The sequence below is a fragment of the Phocoena sinus genome, chromosome 15 (genome assembly GCF_008692025.1).
Source record: "Phocoena sinus isolate mPhoSin1 chromosome 15, mPhoSin1.pri, whole genome shotgun sequence".
NCBI lineage: Eukaryota > Metazoa > Chordata > Mammalia > Artiodactyla > Phocoenidae > Phocoena > Phocoena sinus.
Genome location: NC_045777.1, coordinates 43601360 through 43620906, shown reverse-complemented (window position 1 = coordinate 43620906; position 19547 = coordinate 43601360). Strand labels below are relative to the sequence as shown.

The following is a 19547-nucleotide window of genomic DNA, read 5'->3' as shown; positions in this document are numbered from 1 at the left end:
CTGGAGGGAACGGCAACTGTCTGAACCTCAAGACAGCAGCAAGCAGAAAACACACGTCTTAGAAGATGCCTGTCGTGGTCCATTTAGATCTGGTTCAAAGGAGAATCTAAACTGTAGTGATGCTTCCTTAGGCGACGAAAGATGATGGGGAGAAAGTAGAGAGGGGGTGCAGTCAGCAGAGGGGAGCTCGGGCTGGGGGGCCATGGTTCTCAAACTGTTATACACATCCCTGTGTGTATGGTATGTTTCATGTTTAAGAAAACTCAGAGGGCTTCCCTGGTGGGGCAGTGGTTCAGAGTCTGCCTGCCGATGCAAGGGACACGGGTTCGTGCCCCGGTCTGGGAAGATCCCACATGCCGCAGAGCGGCTGGGCCCGTGAGCCATGGCCACTGGGCCTGTGTGTCCAGAGCCTGTGCTCCACAACGGGAGAGGCCACAACAGTGAGGGGCCCACGTACCACAAAAAAAAAAGAAAACTCAGAGACTGACTCTGCTGGGCTTGAGGCACAAGGAGGTTCAGAAGACACAGCCCCTGCTCCCAAGGGTCACCATCTCCAGTCCCAGCAGGACAGGCTGGGTCCTGCCGCCCCCTTGCAGGCATGTGATGGACCCTCGTCATTAAAGTGGGGGCAAGGCGGGTAGCAGGATCGCCATGGAGACGGGATCCCGGGACCGTGATTGCCTCGTGATCACCAGTTCAGCCCTGCATCCTGGTTGTTGACATAACTGTACCTTCCTCTGAATTTTATGATTTTTTCGAGGACGGACATCTTATTTTATGAGTTTGTTTATTCCCTCAGCATCAGTCATTTGGGAAGCAGTAAGTGTTGTACATAGATTGTTGAATCTGATTAAATCTGATCCTCTTGAGGAAGGCCCTGTGACGCGGGAGGGTGGGAATTAGTAGGCTCTGATTCACAAACAGGGAAACTGAGGTTCAGAGGCCGAACGGAACTCCTCTCAGCAGACAGGGCGCTTCTTCTTCCTACAAAGGAAAATGCAACACAGGACAGGTTCCAAACCAAGAGTGTGGATTTTCTCTGCATCTGAGAATCTACCTGCCCACCTAAAAAGAAACGTTCAAAGTATTCTGTGACGGAGGCCCTGGCCATCCTCCCACCTTGAGGTCAGACCTACCAGCATCCTCCAAGAGCCCAGAACTGCAGACACCCGCTCCGCTTGGAAAAGAGTGCACTTAAAATTAGAGAGAGAGGGGCGCCTTCAAGATGGCAGAGGAGTAAGACATGGAGATCACCTTCCTCCCCACAAATACAACAAAACTACATCTACATGTGAAACAACCCCTACAGAACACCGACTGAATGCTGGCAGAAGACCTCAGACTTCCCAAAAGACGCACTCAGGCAACCTACACGCAGAGGCAGGGACAGATCCAAAGCTGAACCCAAGGAGCTGTGTGAACAAAGAGAAAGGGAAATCTCTCCCAGCAGCCTCAGGAGCAGCGGAGTAAACCTCCACAATCAACTTGATGTACCCTGCATCGGTGGAATACCTGAATACACAACAAATCATCCCAAAATTGAGGCGGTGGACTTTGGGAGCAACTGTAGACTTGGGGTTTGTTTTCTGCATCTAATTTGTTTCTGGTTTTATGTTTACCTTAGTTTGGTATTTAGAGCTTATTAGCATTGATAGATTTGTTTATTGATTTGGTTGCTCTCTTCCTTTTTTAATTTTTTTATATATACATTGTTTTCTTTTTTCTCTTTTTGTGAGTGTGTATGTGTATGCTTCTTTGTGTGATTTTGTCTGTATAGCTTTGCTTTTGCCATTTGTCCTATGGTTCTGACTGCCCATTTTTTCTTTTGTTCTGTTTTTTTTTTTTAGTATAGTTTTTTGCACTTGTTATCATTGGTGGATTTGTTTTTTTGGTTTGGTTGCTCTCTTCCTTCTTTCTCTCTTTCTTTTTTTTTAATTACTTTTTTATTTTTAATAATTTTTTTCTATTTTAATAAATTTATTTTATTTATTTTCTTTCTTTCTTAATTTCTTTCTTTCTTTCTCTCTCTCTCTCTCTCTCTCTCTCTCTCTCTCTCTCTCTCTCTCTCTCTCTCTCTTTCTTTTTCTCCCTTTTCTTCTGAGCCGTGTGGCTGACAGGGTCTTGGTGCTCTCACCAGGCCTGAGCACTCTGAGGTGGGAGAGCCAAGTTCAGGACATTGGTCCACAAGAGACCTCCCAACCCCATGTAATATCAAACAGCAAAAGCTCTCCATCTCAACACTGAGACGCAGCTCCACTCAACGACCGGCAAGCTACAGTGCTGGACACCCTATGCCAAATAACTAGCAAGACAGGAACACAAACCCACCCACTAGCAGAGAGACTGCCTAAAATCATAATAAGTTCACAGACATCCCAAAACACACCACTGGACGTGGTTCTGCCCACCAGAAAGACAAGATCCAGCCTCATCCACCAGAACACAGGCACCAGTCCCCTCCACCAGGAAGCCTACAGAAGCCACTGAACCAACATTACCCACTGGGAGCAGACACCAAAAACAACAGGAACTACAAACCTGCAGCCTGAGAAACGGAGACCCCAAACACAGTAAGTTAAGCAAAATGAGAAGACAGAGAAATACACAGCAGATGAAGAAGCAATGTAAAAACCCACCAGACCAAACAAATGAAGAGGAAATAGGCAGTCTACCTGAAAAAGAATTCAGAGTAATGATAGTAAAGATGATCCAAAATCCTAGAAATAGAATGGAGAAAATACACGAAACGTTTAACAAGGAACTAGAAGAATTAAACAGCAAATAAACAATGATGAACAGCAAAATAAATGAAATTAAAAATTCTCTAGAAGGAATCAATGGTACAATAACTGAGGCAGAAAAACAGATAAGTGACCTGGAAGATAAAATAATGGAAATAACTACCACAGAGCAGAATAAAGAAAAAAGAATGAAAAGAATTGAGGACAATCTCAGAGACATCTGGGACAACATTAAATGCACCAACATGCAAATTATAGGGGTCCCAGAAGAAGAAGAAGAGAAAAAAAAAAGGGACTGAGAAAATATTTGAAGAGATTATAGTTGAAAACTTCCCTCATATGGGTAAGGAAATAGTCAACTCCAGGAAGCTCAGAGAGTCCCATATAGGATAAATCCAAGGAGAAACATGCCAAGACACATATTAATCAAACTATCAAAAATTAAGTGCAAAGAAAAAATATTAAAAACAGCAAGGGAAAAGCAACAATTAGCATACAAGGGAATCCCCATAAGTTTAACAACTGATCTTTCAGCAGAAACTCTGCAAGCCAGAAGGGAGGGGCAGGACATATTTAAAGTGATGAAAGGGAAAAACCTACAACCAAGATTACTCTACCCAAGAGTTCCTGTGCTGTGCAGTAGGTCCTTATTAGTTACCTGTTTTATACATGGTGGTGTGTATGTGTCAATCCCAATCTCTCAATGTATCCCTCCCCCACCTTTCCCCTCTGGTAACCATAAGTTTGTTTTCTACATCTGTAACTCTATTTCTGTTTTGTAAATAAGTTCATTTGTACCATTTTTTTTTTTAGTTTCTACATATGGGCGATATCATATGATGTTTGTCTTTCTCTTTCTGACTTACCTCACTCAGTATGACAATCTCTAGGTCCATCTAGGTATGTTTAAATAGGAGCTTCCCCCCAAAACTGTATCTACCTGCTAGAAAAAGAAATCAGAAAACACTACAATTATATTTCAAAAAAAAAAAAAGATTACTCTACCCAGCAAGGATCTCATTCAGATTCGACAGAGAAATTTAAACTTTCACAGATAAGCAAAAGCTAAGAGAATTCAGCACCACCAAACCAGCTCTACAACAAATGCTAAAGGAACTTCTCAAGGCAGGAAACACAAAAGGAGGAAAAAACTTACAATAACAAACCCCAAACAATTAAGAAAATGGTAATAGGAACATACATATCAATAACTATCTTAAATGTAAATGGATTAAATGCTCCAACCAAAAGACATAGACTGGCTGAATGGATACAAAAATAAGACCCATACATATGCTGTCTACAAGAGACCAACTTCAGACCTAGGGACATATACAGACTGAAAGTGAGGGGATGGAAAAAGATATTCCATACAAATGGAAATCAAAAGAAAGATGGAAAAAAAAAAAAAAAGAAAGATGGAATAGCAATTCTCATATCAGACAAAATAGACTTTAAAATAAAGACTATTACAAGGGACAAAGAGGACACTACATAATGATCCAGGGGACAATCCAAGAAGAAGATAACAATTGTTAATATTTATGCACCCAACACAGGAGCACCTCAATACATAAGGCAAATGCTAACAGCCATAAAATTGACAGTAACACAATCATAGTAGAGGACTTTAACACCCCACTTTCACCAATGGACAGATCATCCAAAATGAAAACAAATAAGGAAACACAAGCTTTAAATGATACATTAAACAAGATGGACTTAATATTTACAGGACACTCCATCCAAAAGCAGCAGATTACACTTTCTTCTCAACTGCTCATGGAACATTCTCCAGGATAGATCATATCTTGGGTCACAAATCAAGCCTTGGTAAATTTCAGAAAACTGAAATTGTATCAAGTATCTTTTCCAACCACAATGCTATGAGACTAGACATCAATTAAAGGGAAAAAATCTGTAAAAAATACAAACACATGAAGGCTAAACAATACACTACTAAATAACCAAGAGATCACTGAAGAAATCAAAGAGGAAATCAAAAAATGCATATAAACGAATGACAATGAAAACACGACAACCCAAAACCTATGGGATGCAGCAAAAGCAGTTCTAAGAGGGAAGTTTACAGCAATAAAATACTACCTCAAGAAACAAGAAACATCTCAAATAAACAACCTAACCTTACACCTAAAGCAATTAGAGAAAGAATAACAAAAAACCCCAAAGTTAGCATAAGGAAAGAAATCATAAAGATCAGATCAGAAATAAATGAAAAAGAAATGAAGGAAATGATAGCAAAGATCAATAAAACTAAAAGCTGGTTCTTTGTGAAGATAAACAAAATTGATAAACCATTAGCCAGACTCATCAAGAAAAAAAGGGAGAAGACTCAAATCAGTAGAATTAGAAATGAAAAAGGAGAAGTAACAACTGACACTGCAGAAATACAAAGGATCATGAGAGATTACTACAAGCAACTATATGCCAATAAAATGGACAACCTAGAAGAAATGGACAAATTCTTAGAAAAGCACAACTTTCTGAGACTGAACCAGGAAGAAATAGAAAATATACACAGACCAATCACAAGCACTGAAATTGTAACTGAGATTAAAAATATTCCAACAAACAAAAGCCTAGGACCAGATGGCTTCACATTCACATTCACCAGGCAAATTCTATCAAACATTTAGAGAAGAGCTAACACCTATCCTTCTCAAACTCTTCCAAGATATAGCAGAGGGAGGAACACTCCCAAACTCATTGTATGAGGCCACCATCACCCTGAAACCAAAACCAGACAAAGATACCACAAAAAAAGAAAACTACAGGACAATATCACTGATGAACATAGATGCAAAAATTCTCAACAAAATACTAGCAAACAGAATCCAACAGCACATTAAAAGGATCATACACCATGATCAAGTGGGGTTTATCCGAAGAATGCAAGGATTCTTCAATATATGCAAATCAATCCATGTGACAAACCATATTAACAAACTGAAGGAGAAAAACCATACGATAATCACAAAAGATGCAGAAAAAGCTTTTGGCAAGATTCAACACCCAGTTATGATAAAAACCCTCCAGAAAGTAGGCATAGAGGGAACTTACCTCACATAATAAAGGCCATATATGACAAACCCACAGCCAACATCGTCCTCAATGGTGAAAAACTGAAAGCATTTCCACTAAGATCAGGAACAAGACAATGTTGCCCACTCTCACCACTATTATTCAACACAGTTTTGGAAGTTTTAGTCACAGCAGTCAGAGAAGAAAAAGAAATAAAAGGACTCCAAATCGGAAAAGAAGAAGTAAAACTGTCACTGTTTGCAGATGACATGATACTATACATAGAGAATCCTAAAGATGCTACCAGAAAACTACTAGAGCTAATCAATAAATTTGATAAAGTAGCAAGATACAAAATTAATGCACAGAAATCTCTGGCATTCCTATACACTAATGATGAAAAATCTGAAAGAGAAATTAAGGAAACACTCCCATTTACCATTGCAACAAAAAGAATAAAATACCTAGGAATAAACCTACCTAAGGAGACAAAAGACCTGTATGCAGAAAACTATAAGACACTGATGAAAGAAATTAAAGATGATACAAACAGATGGAGAGATATATCATGTTCTTGGATTGGAAGAAAAAACATTTTGAAAATGACTATACTACCCAAAGCAATCTACAGATTCAATGCAATCCCTATCAAACTACCAATGGCATTTTTCACAGAACTAGAACATAATATTTCACCATTTGTATGGAAACACAAAGACCCCAAATAGCCAAAGCAATCTTGAGAAAGAAAAATGGAGCTGGAGGAATCAGGCTCCCTGACTTCAGACTATACTACAAAGCTACAGTAATCAAGACAGTATGGTACTGGCACAAAAACAGAAATATAGATCAATGGAACAGGATAGAAGGCCCAGAGATAAATCCATGCATCTATGGTCACCTTATCTTTGATAAAGGAGGCAAGAATATACAGTGGAGAAAAGACAGCCTCTTCAATAAGCGGTGCTGGGAAAACTGGACAGCTACATGTAAAAGAATGAAGTTAGAACACTCCCTAACATCATACACAAAAATAAACACAATGGATTAAAGGCCTAAATGTAAGGCCAGACACTATAAAACTCTTAGAGGAAAACATAGGCAGAACACTCCATGACATAAATCACAGCAAGATCCTTTCTGACCCACCTCCTAGAGAAATGGAAATAAAAGCAAAAATAAACACATGGGACCTAATGAAACTTAAAAGTCTTTGCACAGCAAAGGAAACCATAAACAAGATGAAAAGACAACCCTCAGGATGGGAGAAAATATTTGCAAATGAAGCAACTGACAAAGGATTAATCTCCAAAATATACAAGCAGCTCATGCAGTTCAATATCAAAAAAACAAACAACCCAATCCAAAAATGGGCAGAAGACCTAAAGAGACATTTCTCCAAAGAAGATATACAGGTTGCCAACAAACACATGAAAGGATGCTCAACATCACTAATCATTAGAGAAATGCAAATCAAAACTACAATGAGGTATCACCTCACACTGGTCAGAATGGCCATCATTAAAAAATCTACAAACAATAAATGCTGGAGAGGGTGTGGAGAAAAGGGAACCCTCCTGCACTGTTGGTGGGAATGTAAATTGATACAGCCACTATGGAGAACAGTATGGAGGTTTCTCAAAAAACTAAAAATAGAACGATCATACAACCTAGCAATCCCACTACTGGGCATATACCCTGAGAAAACCATAATTCAAAAAGAGTCATGTACCACAATGTTCATTGCAGCTCTATTTACAATAGCCAGGACATGGAAGCAACCTAAGTGTCCATCAACAGATGAATGGATAAAGAAGATATATATACACACACATATATATACAATGGAATATATGTACAGTGGAATGGCACATATATACAATGGAATATTACTCAGCCACAAAAAGAAATGAAATTGAGTTATTTGTAGTGAGGTGGATTAACATAGAGTCTGTCATACAGAGTGAAGTAAGTCAGAAGGAGAAAGACAAATACCATATGCTAATACATATATATGGGATCTAAAAAAAAAAAAAAAATGGTTCTGATTAACCTAGGGGCAGGACAGGAGTTAAAACACAGACACAGAGAATGGAACTGAGGACACAGGGAGGGGAAAGGGTAAGCTGGGATGAAGTGAAAGGTTGGCATGGACATATATACACTACCAAATGTAAAATAGATAGCTAGTGGGAAGCAGCTGCATAGCACAGGGAGATCAGCTCTATGCTTTGTGACCACCTAGAGTGGTGGGATAGGGAGGGTGGGAGGGAGACACAAGAGGGAAGAGATATGGGGATGTATGTACACGTATAGCTGATTCACTTTGTTATACAGCAGAAACTAACACACCATTGTAAAGCAATTATACTCCAATAAAGATGTTAATAAATAAATAGAAAGATAGATAGATAAATAAATAAAATAAAATTAGAGAGAGAAACCTCCGTGGAGGTGCTCGGCTTTGTGACGCTGAGATAACAGATTCCTCCTTGAATCTTGGAGAAGAAAAAAGTGTGCTCCTGGCACCACAGCAGGAAGGAGTGACTGTCTCTGCAGAGCCTATTCCCAGGGCAGTGTCATGGGTGGGGCCATCTGTGCAGCGAGGACACTTGGGCAGCCAGACAGGGTCCTCAGCTGCGGGTCTGACTGGCTCTGTGCCAGGAGACCTGGACGCCAGAGGGTGGTCACCACAGGGGCGGCGGGAGGGGCAGTGGCGCCGTCTGCTCTCTCCTCTGCAGGGATGTTGATGACACGAATCTCCCCACAGGGACATCATCGGTACCTGCATACTTCTCCAGGCTCATATCTCCCCAAGACGGGCACATCCTCCCCACGCTGCCCAGGGGCCCTCAGAGGCCCCACAGGACCAGGAGAAGGAACCCACTATTGCTGCAGCCGGGCCAGGAGTGGATGCCCTGCCCTTCCCCTGAGATGCGGCACTACCTCTTTGTGGGCGGTGGACGCCTCTCCTTGGACCTGGGGCAGAACCAACTCCCAAGCATTGGGGCTGAGACAGCCAGACCTGCAGGACTTGTTACAGATGCAGGTGTCCAGGTCCCACCTTGGGCCTGTGAATCAGCATCTGGGGGGCTGCGCCCCAAGTGTCTGTGTTTCCAGAAAACTGTGGTGATTCTGACACACAACCAGGTTGGAGACGGCCAGACATTGGGGAAGACCACCAAGTCCGGGACGAACTCCCACCCGGAAGGTCATGAAGAAGGAGGACACACAAGGAAGGTGCTGAGAGCAGGCCCGTCCCTCACCCCGTGAGCCCGCCCTCTTCACATACACCTGCGCTCCAGGCCTGCTCACTGCGGTGTCCCCTCCTCCCTCCCGGGCACCCAGCACACTGCACGGTGCCTCCCTACAGGCAGCGGTAACCGCTGAGTTCCCACCAACAGGACGTGGGCCAGTGAGGCCAGCAGTGTCTGGTCCAGGACTGGGGAAGTGGCTGTGCCTTCCCCACGCACCTCCCCTTCTGCATCTGGATCCAGGGACGGACCATGAGGCCTGGGATGGAGGACACAGAGGACGCACTCCTGGGAGGAGCCTTCAGATGGAGGGAGTCACCTGCCAACCTGCTCAGTGAATGAGCTTGAACTTCTGTACTAAAGACTCTGGACACTTGGGGTCCTTCTGCAGCAGCAGCCAGCAACCCCTGACTGAGACAGACCTTGGGTAACCTGCAGAACTCCTCACAAGGAGAGGGTCTTCGGGAGACCTGTCCCTATGGGGAGATTCCTGTCATCAACGTCAGTCAAGTCCAGGACAAGCACACACCTTGAGCCCCAGGGCTCCCGGGCTTCCTTAAGTCTCACGGGTTTGGCCTAGACCATGGAAGAGGGGGTGAGGCAACAGTTCCACACTCTGAAGACCTAACTTCCCAGAAGAAACGTGTGAGCCGTAATCATCTAACGGGTGAAAAACAATCTGGAAAAGCTGCAGCGGATACACATGGCCACGTCTCGCTCTAATTAGGAGGCCGGGAACAGCAGGGCAGGCGACATTCATGACGTTCATTATGGAGACCAGGGCCCAGCTTCGGCGCCACTCTTGATGGCATCAGGCACTCGCTGCCCCCCGCGTGCCCTCGGTACGTCCGCAGCTGCTGTGGGACACGTCACATATCTGGCCTGGTCCCGAACTGTCGTGTGCATTGGCAGGAGCCTGGAAGACTCAGCCCCTGTTGGAAGGAGACTCTGCAGGAGCCACCGGGCTGAGGCTTTGGACAGTCCCAACGGGGGCGTCTAACCGTGAAACACGCTCCGGGTTGTGCGTGAGGCCCGGGTGCTCCTGTGTGTGCACACCCGCCTTCCCTGCCTCCTGCTGCAGAGTCATGGCCCTCGGGGCCACGCCACAGGGCGGGTGGGCGGTGGCGTGGAAGGGGGAGCATCCCTGCTCCAGGAAGACACAGGAACCACAGCAAACCACAGCCCCCAAGCGTGGGCACCGGCAACCCAGGAAGCCCCCCTCAGCCTCTCACTTGCTCCCTGAACCGAGGCAAGTTACTCACCCTCTCTGACCCTCTCACTCACCTGAAAAGCCGGGATGATTACCTGCACTTATTTCAATGCTGCTGGTGTACGGCACATGAGCCCAGCACCCGACACTATAGAACTGCCCAGTACCACCACATCCTCAGCTGGCACAAGGCCTGGACAGTCATAACTAGGCTTGTGTATGTCACTGGTCCTCTGTGAGCCTCTGTTTCCTCTTCTGCCATTCCTGGTGGTGCTGCTGTGAGGGTACAGAGGAAACACTGAATGATGGCCTGTCGTGACTGGTTCCTACCAGGGAGCACCAGGGATCCTTGGGCGTCGCAGAAGGAAGAGGTGCCGGTAACTGCTGGAGGCACCTGGAGCTGGGAGCAGAGCTGCCTGAGCTTCACGTGGGCCAAGTGATTGACGTGAAAGTGCGGAGGGCCCTTCGCTCGCCAGAGCCCTGTGGCCATGGCAACCCTCATCAGGGTTGACGATCTGAGGATGATTAAGGAACATTTAAATTAGTTAAGAGTCCAAACATCCCGCATCCAGGTAGGGCCATGGCTCACACATGCCCCTTTCCAGCCTCTTGGGCTCAATGTGGGGCAACTGCTGGGCTGGAGGTGGGCCCTGCGGGTGGAGTCCTGGCTCTGCTCCCAGCACCCCAGCGCTGGGGGCGTGGAGCGCGCTCAGAAACCCTCTTGTATTAACACGCTCCCCCCGCCCCGTCCCCCTCCCTCCTCCCACCAGCATCCTCGCACCCACCCCAGCCTCTGCCTTACTCTCTAAACTGTCAGCACAAGGGCATGCTGGTGCCCGCCCCCCTTTCTCCAAACAGAACATATTCTGTTTGAACCAAAATTGCGCAAAGAGAGAGTACCTTTTAGTCACACGAGGATGTGTGACAAGTGGAAACAGAAGCCAAGCCCAGAAACCTCCCTCAGATGATGGCAGTGAGCCTGGGTGTGCAGGGCCCCAGATGGAGCCAGGGACCATGGGGCTACACTGAGGAAGCAGGCAGGGTCTCCCCAGGCCTGTGCATCTGCAGCGGGGTCACCCAGACTCCAGACTCCACCGGGGAAGCTGCCCCCATGGCTCTGGCCGGGCAGCTCTTTGTGGAGACGGGGTGTGAGGGCAGGAGCCAGGCAAGTCGGCACCCCCGCGAGTAGCAGCGCCCAGCCCAGGCGATGAGGCTCCCTGGGAGGGCACTGCCCAGCCCTTCCTCCAAGCCCAGGCTGCAGTTTCTCCCCACGAGTGTCCATCCTGCTCGGGGTCCAAGCCACATAAGTCTCCTTCCCACATGCTAGGGTGACAGAGCCGCCAAGCCTAGAGCCCCGCTGTCCTGCGGTGAACGCGGGTGAGCGTATTTCTGCCGACATGACCAGAACCAGGGGCTGAGGGCTCAGATGGGCTCCCGACACGGCTGTTTCCCATTCCCTTGGGGACTGCAGGACACAACACCCTTCACGCACAGTCCCCACCCCCATCAGAACCACGGTCCTGTGCCCTCCGCCCAGTAAGGCCTGCGACGTGGTCTGACCTCCGCTGTGGACCAGACGGCACTTTGTGCCTGGAGGACTTGGCCTCACGTTCACCTTGGAACAGTGGGTGCTCAGGGCAGATGCCGGCACCCTGTTTGCAGGAAGTCACGGAGGGCTTCCTGAAGGAAGGGGAAATCGGAGGAAGACTTGGGGCGTTTTACCGCCTGGCTCAGGGCATACCACTGAACCCTGGCTTTGGGAGCCACATCTGAGCGAGGCATTGGGGAGTTGCAGTCACAGAAGCCCCTCCTCCACCCCCGAGTTTCATCTGAGACATGACGGGCTCCTTGGACACAGGAAGAAGAGGCGGGCCTCAGCCTTCCCCACCCAGCAGGGCTGCTAGAGGCCCCGGCCTGTCCTCCCAGCAGAAAGGCCTCAGGATCGCTGTTGGAAGGCCCTTGGTACAAGGAGGCCCCCTTGGCTAAGGGACGGGGTTGAAGGGAACCTTGCCCCTTGCCTGGTTCCAGCTGCACAATGGAGCCTGACACCAGAGCCCTGGCTGCAATCCTGGCTGCGTGGCTCCCCCCTACCCCACCCCTGCTTTCTTCATCCTCTGCCACCGGCTGGGCTCCTGGTCAGAAGGAACTGATGACCCACGAGCAACAGGGGGCCCTTCGTTGCCAAACCCACTTCTTCCCCTGCCTGGAGCCTCCAGCCATCCCCCTCCACCCAGGGTATCGCCAGGGCCCGGGTGGGCCAAGGATCGTCCAGGACACCCCGAGTCCTCCCTGGGACAGTCCCCAGCCCCAGCCTATTCAGTCGAGCCCAGCAACATTGTCCCTGAGTGTCCAGCTTGTACAACCGCTGAGGTCACCTCTGTAAAATGGTGGCCTGGACGATGAATTTCTAAACGTGGCAGCACTGAGATGCGTCTGTCCCGCGCACCCTTCACAGGATGAGATGCTGATGACGAAGGCTAAGCCGCCTCTCTCTCCTGGGGCGTGCCCTCCACAGGGGGCCGGCCGCCTGCCACTAAGGAGCTGGAGACCACGTGGAGAGGGCTGTGCTCATCCAAATTCCTGACCTACACACGCACGGTCAATAAACACCGGTGTGTAAAGCTGCTAAGGTCTGGGCTGGTTTGTTGTGAAGCCATGGTAACTGAAACAACAGGTGTGTCTCCAAGGACGGCTCTGCTTGGGCTTGGGGCCTTTGGGGATGCACTGGATGAGGATGTGATTACAGGTGGGAGGCGCGGGGGTGCAGCTCATCCCAGGCGCTGCTGGTCCCCCTTACATCACATCTCTTGGTCCAAACATAACTGGGGCTTTTCTGGGGTAGCTTTAGAGTCCCCGATTGTCAACAACAGCAGAACAGCAAATGTGCAAAACTGAACAAAGGGCAGGACAGAGCGTCCCTGTGGTGGCAGGTGATGGGGTACAGAGCACTGTCCCCTGATCTCCTCCAGGTGGGTGTGCCCCCCAGGGAACCCCTAGAGCCAGCCTGTGACCCGGCACCTCCCGCCGACCCACCATAAGGCCCTCTGGATTTGGGGGTGAGCTCGGCAAGTAGCAAGGCACGTGTGACTGAGAAATGAGATGCAGAAGGTCTCCCAGCTGGGATTCATCAGACAACTGTAAACACATTGCCGAGTATCCATCCGACAGGGCCGCCGGCCCTTCAAAGCCTGGAGGTGTCCGAGCCCAAACGCTTCTGGGGAGCGGTCTGAGACTCGTGGCCAAGGGCACCCGAGGCTGCAAGAGTCCTGCCACTTTATAGGACATGGGCACACATTAGTCATTAAGGAGAGAACAGCTGTAGAGAAGTAGGTACCAAACCACTAATGTGATACTTTCTGGGCAAAATTACAGAGAACATTCTTCTTATAACTTAGGAAATTTCTCCCTAAGCAGGGGAGTCTGCCTTTCTAAAAGCCTTTAAAATATTCTCAAAATCCCAGCTTCCCAAATATATATAAATAATAATATGTGCAATACATTAATATATCGAATAATATAATATACTATATTTTATTATTTATATATTTGGAAAGCTGGGACTGTATATTACATATTACTTTATATATTAACGTTATAATATTGTGCATTATATATTTATTTGGAAAGCTGGGGTTTTGAGAAGGTATTAAAAGGCTTTTAGAAAGAAAGACTCCCCTGTTTTGGTCCCTTTTCCAACCCCGGAATCTCAGGAGGGGCAGGACTGTTATTGTCCGGCTCCTGGAGTTCATCCTGCCCAAGGCAGGTCAGGCTGCTAGACAGGGCACTCAGGCCATCCAGCCTGGACGCCCGGCCAGGGCAGGAACACTTGACCCTGTGACGTCCCACATCACCACCAGGGAGAGAGGAAGGCAGCACAATGGCACAAGCGGGAACTGGGACTGGTCTCAATTTTGGTCCCTATAAAGCGCAGCCTGTTTCCATCTCCTGGCTATTGTAAATAGAGCTGCAATGAACATTGTGGTACATGACTCTTTTTGAATTATGGTTTTCGCAGGGTATATGCCCAGTACTGGGATTGCTGGGTCGTATGGTAGTTCTATTTATTAAGTCCATCATCGGATGAATGGATAAAGAAGATGTGGCACATATATACAACGGAATATTACTCAGCCATAAAAAGAAACAAAATTGAGCTATTTGTAATGAGGTGGATGGACCTAGAGTCTGTCATACAGACTGAAGTAAGTCAGAAAGAGAGAGACAAATACCGTATGCTAACACATATATATGGAATTTAAGGGAAAAAAATGTCATGAAGAACCTAGGGGTAAGACAGGAATAAAGACACAGACCTGCTAGAGAATGGACTTGAGGATATGGGGAGGGGGAAGGGTAAGCTGTGACAAAGCGAGAGAGTGGCATGGACATATACACACTACCAAACGTAAAATAGATAGCTAGTGGGAAACATCTGCATAGCACAGGGAGATCAGCTCGGTGATGTGTGACCGCCTGGAGGGGTGGGATAGGGAGGGTGGGAGGGAGGGAGACGCAAGAGGGAAGAGATATGGGAACATATGTATATGTATAACTGATTCACTTTGTTATAAAGCAGAAACTAACACACCATTGTAAAGCAATTATACTCCAAAAAAGATGTAAAAAAAAAAAAAAGCACAGCCTGGGACAACAGCACCACTCTGACACAAATGCACCTCAAGGACGCAGCCGTGAGGCAGGGGAGCCAGAGACCAGGCCAGGGGCCGGCGGCTGGGCACAGGGCACAGGGCACAGGCCTCCTGGGACTTCTTCGGGACCACGTGGCTTCCATCTTCTGTGGATCAAAGCTCACCCACCACGTGCCCAGGTCGCACCATCTGAATCCCAGAAGCAACTGCGCCCTCGCCTGCACCCACACAGGGGGGCCCCGCCGCCAGGTGGCGATAGAGCTCCAGGGAGAGACCCAGGCTCTTCGCTCTGTGAAAAGATGCTGGCGCCAGGGATCTTCCCTAAGGCCAGCCGCGCGACAGAGACCCTGGGAGCCATCCGTGACATAGGACCCGTCCTGGCCCTGGGCGGGGGTTTAGCCCTGAATTCCTTCATCCCACCTGCCCGGGGAGCTGTGATCAGGAGGAGAAGGGTTGTGTGCCAGCCGCCCCGTGAGCAGGCACCTGCTTGGAGGGGCGGCAGCATCCCCTTCCGCAGAGGCACCGCACAAGAAACCTGCTCCCCAACCGGGCTTCTAGGGCTCGGACAGGTTCAATTTAGGGAGCTGGGTGTTAAACTGTTAGTGGCTTGGAGTCTGCGGTGGTCAGAGTGTCTACACTGCAGAAATGAGAAGACGCTGCAAATCAGGGGGTTTTGTGGGTTATTTCTGTTCCACGTTGCTGGTTCACAGCACACCGCTGCTTGGTACCATCAAATGTCTTTACTTCTCAGATTAAAGTAGGAAGGGTGGTCCTGGAACCACTTGCCAAGACTGCAGACCCTGTAGTGTCCTGAGATGTGCAGATTCTCTGGTACACCCCTGTCCCTGGCTCAGGGTCTGAAGGGCAGGGCCTGGCCTTCATGTTCTGACCCACAATGGGGGTCAGTTCTGTGCAGTCTTCAAGGAGGCACTGGGCCAGCCTTTCAGTTGCTTGATCCAGCAGCTCAGAGACATTGCGCCCTTGCCATTGTCCCCCCTCCCCAAGCCTCCTCTCAGGCAGTCACTTTCCTGGTGAATACACTGACTGCGTTGACAGTGAAAAAAGACCTCTTTTACTGACTTTTTACTGATGACTGCCACATGGCCTGGAAACGTACGCTGGTAGCTGGGAACATGAGGGCTGATTATTCCGTGCGTGGGGGCAGTGAGACCTTCAGTGGATGAATCACTCCCTTGCAAAAGTCTCCAGGGAGACCAACATCTCGAAATACATTTGTGTGCAGACGGTCACGACCTGCTCGCAGCCCAGAGCATGGCATCCCCGGGGCTCACGACCCAGAACCCGAGACGTGAACGTGCTCGTGGAGCACCTGGAAATCGCGTGGAGAGGCAGGTTCTGATTCGGCAGGGCTGGGGCAGGGCCCGAGGTTTGGGGTTTTTAAGAAATGAACAAGCCGCCCCGGCACGTCAGTGCTGCTGGCACGGGGACCACACTTGAATCATAAGGATCTTTGCTACACTGTACTTCAGAGTCCTTGAGAAGCAGTCGGAGCTCTGACTGCATTACAACGACAGCATCATCGCTCTCGGTGTATTTATTTCCTGCCTCTTCTCCCTTTCCTCAAGGTGCGTCTCAGCTTGGACCTCTGGCCCTTGTCTAAGCTGCACGAGACACTTCAAAACTTAGCGGCTTACGCAACAAGAAAGGATTTGAGCCGGGGCTCAGCTGGACACTTCTTCCTTCCAATTAGTGCGCATCTGGGCCGCAGGGCTTCAGCCAGGACAGCTGACATGGCTGGGAGCGGATGGCACAGAGCTCTCTCCAACTGACCTTCTACTGGGCAACTTGGGCTTCCTGATGACAGGTGGCCTTGAACCATTGTCCTTCGTATACGATGCAGAGTCCCAGGAAGACAAACCCCAACGTGCAAGCACTTACCAAGCTCACACTTGCTAATGCCCCACCCTAAACAACCGCCTGGCCAAGCCCCAGGTTAATGGGGTGTGAGGTCACCATGGGGGCCACAGAGACAACAGTCTGCTATGGCCTCTGACTCTGACGCCCTTGTTCATGAGTCTCAAGATCAGTTCCCTTGGAGAGTATTTCACCAAACGGCTCCTTTAGGGGAGTCTCGGATCTTTGCAATTATCATCAGAGAATTGAATTCAACTACGCTCAAACACTTTAAACAGTTCATTAGAAGTTCAGACACCCTCACTGTTATGCAAGATTTGCCTGCTTCAGTCATTACGTTGAAAATTAATTAATTCTTTTAGTCGTATTTTTTAATGGAGAATGAATTTAATTCTGAGCAGAAATATGACAAATTTCTGCTAAAGACTGACAGCTATGGGCGTGCATCACTGTTCTCATTTCAGAAGCCATTCTGCCAAGCCAACTGCATTATTTCGTGGTAAAAGAATGGGTCAGGGGCTTCCCTGGTGGCGCAGTGGTTGAGCGTCCGCCTGCCGATGCAGGGGACACGGGTTCGTGCCCCGGTCCGGGAAGATCCCACGTGCCGCGGAGCGGCTGGGCCCGTGAGCCATGGCCGCTGAGCCTGCGCGTCCGGAGCCTGTGCTCCGCAACGGGAGAGGCCACAACAGTGAGAGGCCCGCGTACCGCAAAAAAAAAAATGACAAGAGCATGTAAAATCAGCCAGATGGATCAAAAGGATGTGCAGTGGAAACTCAGCTTCTTCCCACCTGCATGCCCAAGTGCCCAGAAAACAATGGTGTCCTGTGTGCATATGTACACAGCTTACAGCAGCAGCTCCACACACTAAATGCAGGCGTGCACCAGTGTGCCATTGCCCCTATCACAGCCGATGCTTCTTGAGGGTCATTTGAACGACTGCTCAGCTTGGACATGGCCACCAACCTGTTAGTTTCCTGGGTCTTCTAGAATCAATCATCCAGTCCCATGAGTTTTCAAGTTTATTGACATAGAGCTAAGCAAAGTATCCTTTTCAACTTGAATCTGAATGTTTTCTCTGCATCTGTGGTTTCTCCACTTTCTCATTTTGAATTGTCCTCTTATGAGGCCGAGTTTACTGCATGTCTGTGCGTGTACATACGTGTGTGTGTGTGTGTGTGTGTGTGTGTGGCAACGCACACATGGGAGTCTGTGAGTATCCACACACGTGTGTCTTCAAGTCAACAGGTCCTGCTTTTATTGTCCTTAATTTCCTGTCTTGCCTTTTCTAAGGAAAACTTTGTTGTTTTTTCCTCTTTGCCCAAACTGAACGCTCACTTTATTTTTCTTCATACTTGTCAACAATTCACCAGGAAAGCCTTCTCGTTCTGGGTTTTTCTTTGTGGGAAGCTTTTGTATTACCAATTCAATCTCTTGTTATATAAATTTATTGATTTTCTATTTCTTCTTGAGTCAGTTTGGGCAGTTAGTGTCTTTCTAGGAATGTGTCCATTTCATATAGATCATCTAACGTGTTGTCACACACTTGCAGTGTCCCCTTACAGCCCTTTTTATTCTGTGTGGCCCACAATAATGTCCCCTTTTCATTCCTGATTTAGTAATTTGTGTCTCTCTCGTCTTTTCTTGATCATTCTAGTTACAGGTTTGTCAATTCTGTTCCTCTTTTCAAAGAACCGATTTTGGGTTTCGTGCCTTACTTTCTCTGCTGTCTTTCTGTCCTCTATTTCATGTATTTCCATCTATCTTATTATTACTTCCCACTGCTGCTCTGCCTTTTCTAGTTTCTTGAGATGAACGTCTAGGTTATTGACGTCAGATATTTCTTCTTTTTTAATGTAGGCATTTATGGGTATAATTTTCCCTCTGACACTGCTTTCACTGTGTCCATAAATTCTGGTATGTTGTGTTTTCATTTTCATTCATCTCAAAGTATCTCTCAGTTCCTTTTGGTGTTTTTTGACCTATTGGTCATTTAGGAGTGTACTGTTTATTTCCCACACTTTTGTGAAATTTTTCAAATTTCCTTCTGGTATCGCTTTCCTAATTTCGTTCTGTTGTGGTCAGAGAACATACTTCGTATGGTTTTAACCCTTTTTAACTGCACTAAGGACTTCTTTTGTGGCCTTATACGTTGTCTACTCTGTGGAATGTTCCATGTGCTTGGGAAGGATGTGTCTTCTGCTGTTGTTGGGTGCCGTGCTGAGGTAACATTGTTTCATGGTGTTGGAAGTCTATTTGCTGATGTCTGTCTAGCTGTTCTATACATTATTGAAAATGAGGTATTGAAGTCTCTCTTAAATCTGCCTGTTTTGCTTCATATATTTGGGACTCTGTTGTTATCACTGTTACATCGTTTTGATGGATTTTCTATTTCATTACAAAATGTACAATTTTCCCTAGCAACAATTTTTGCCTTAAATTCTATCTTGTCTGCTGTTAGTACAGCTACTCCAACTCTCTTTGGGTGGCTATTTGCAGGCAATATCTTTTTCATCCTTTCCCTTTCAATAGATTTGTGTCTTGAAATCTCAAATATGTCTTTTTTAGTCATCCTATCGGTGGATCATGGTGTTTGTCCTGTTCTTCCATTCTCTGCCTTTTAATTGGAAAGTCTGGTCCATTTACAAACCCGCCTTCCCCACTGGATTAACGGGAGGAGAATCCTTACTTTCCCTTCTACCCACGAACCACAAACAATCGCTCGTTCTACTCCTTGACAAGGTATCTTCAAGAGACCTGTAACCTTGACCATCACGTT

General features: G+C 47.3%; 1 protein-coding gene across 1 annotated transcript in view; it reads right to left on the bottom strand.

Annotated features, from left to right (window-relative positions):
- Positions 1-774: 774 nt before the first annotated feature.
- The window catches only part of APMAP (adipocyte plasma membrane associated protein), a 97888-nt gene continuing 79115 nt past the window's right edge, over positions 775-19547 (bottom strand). The window contains exon 12 of the transcript XR_004345837.1: positions 775-984. The gene's annotated coding sequence lies outside the window, so the exon portion shown is untranslated. The remainder of the gene's footprint in view (positions 985-19547) is intronic.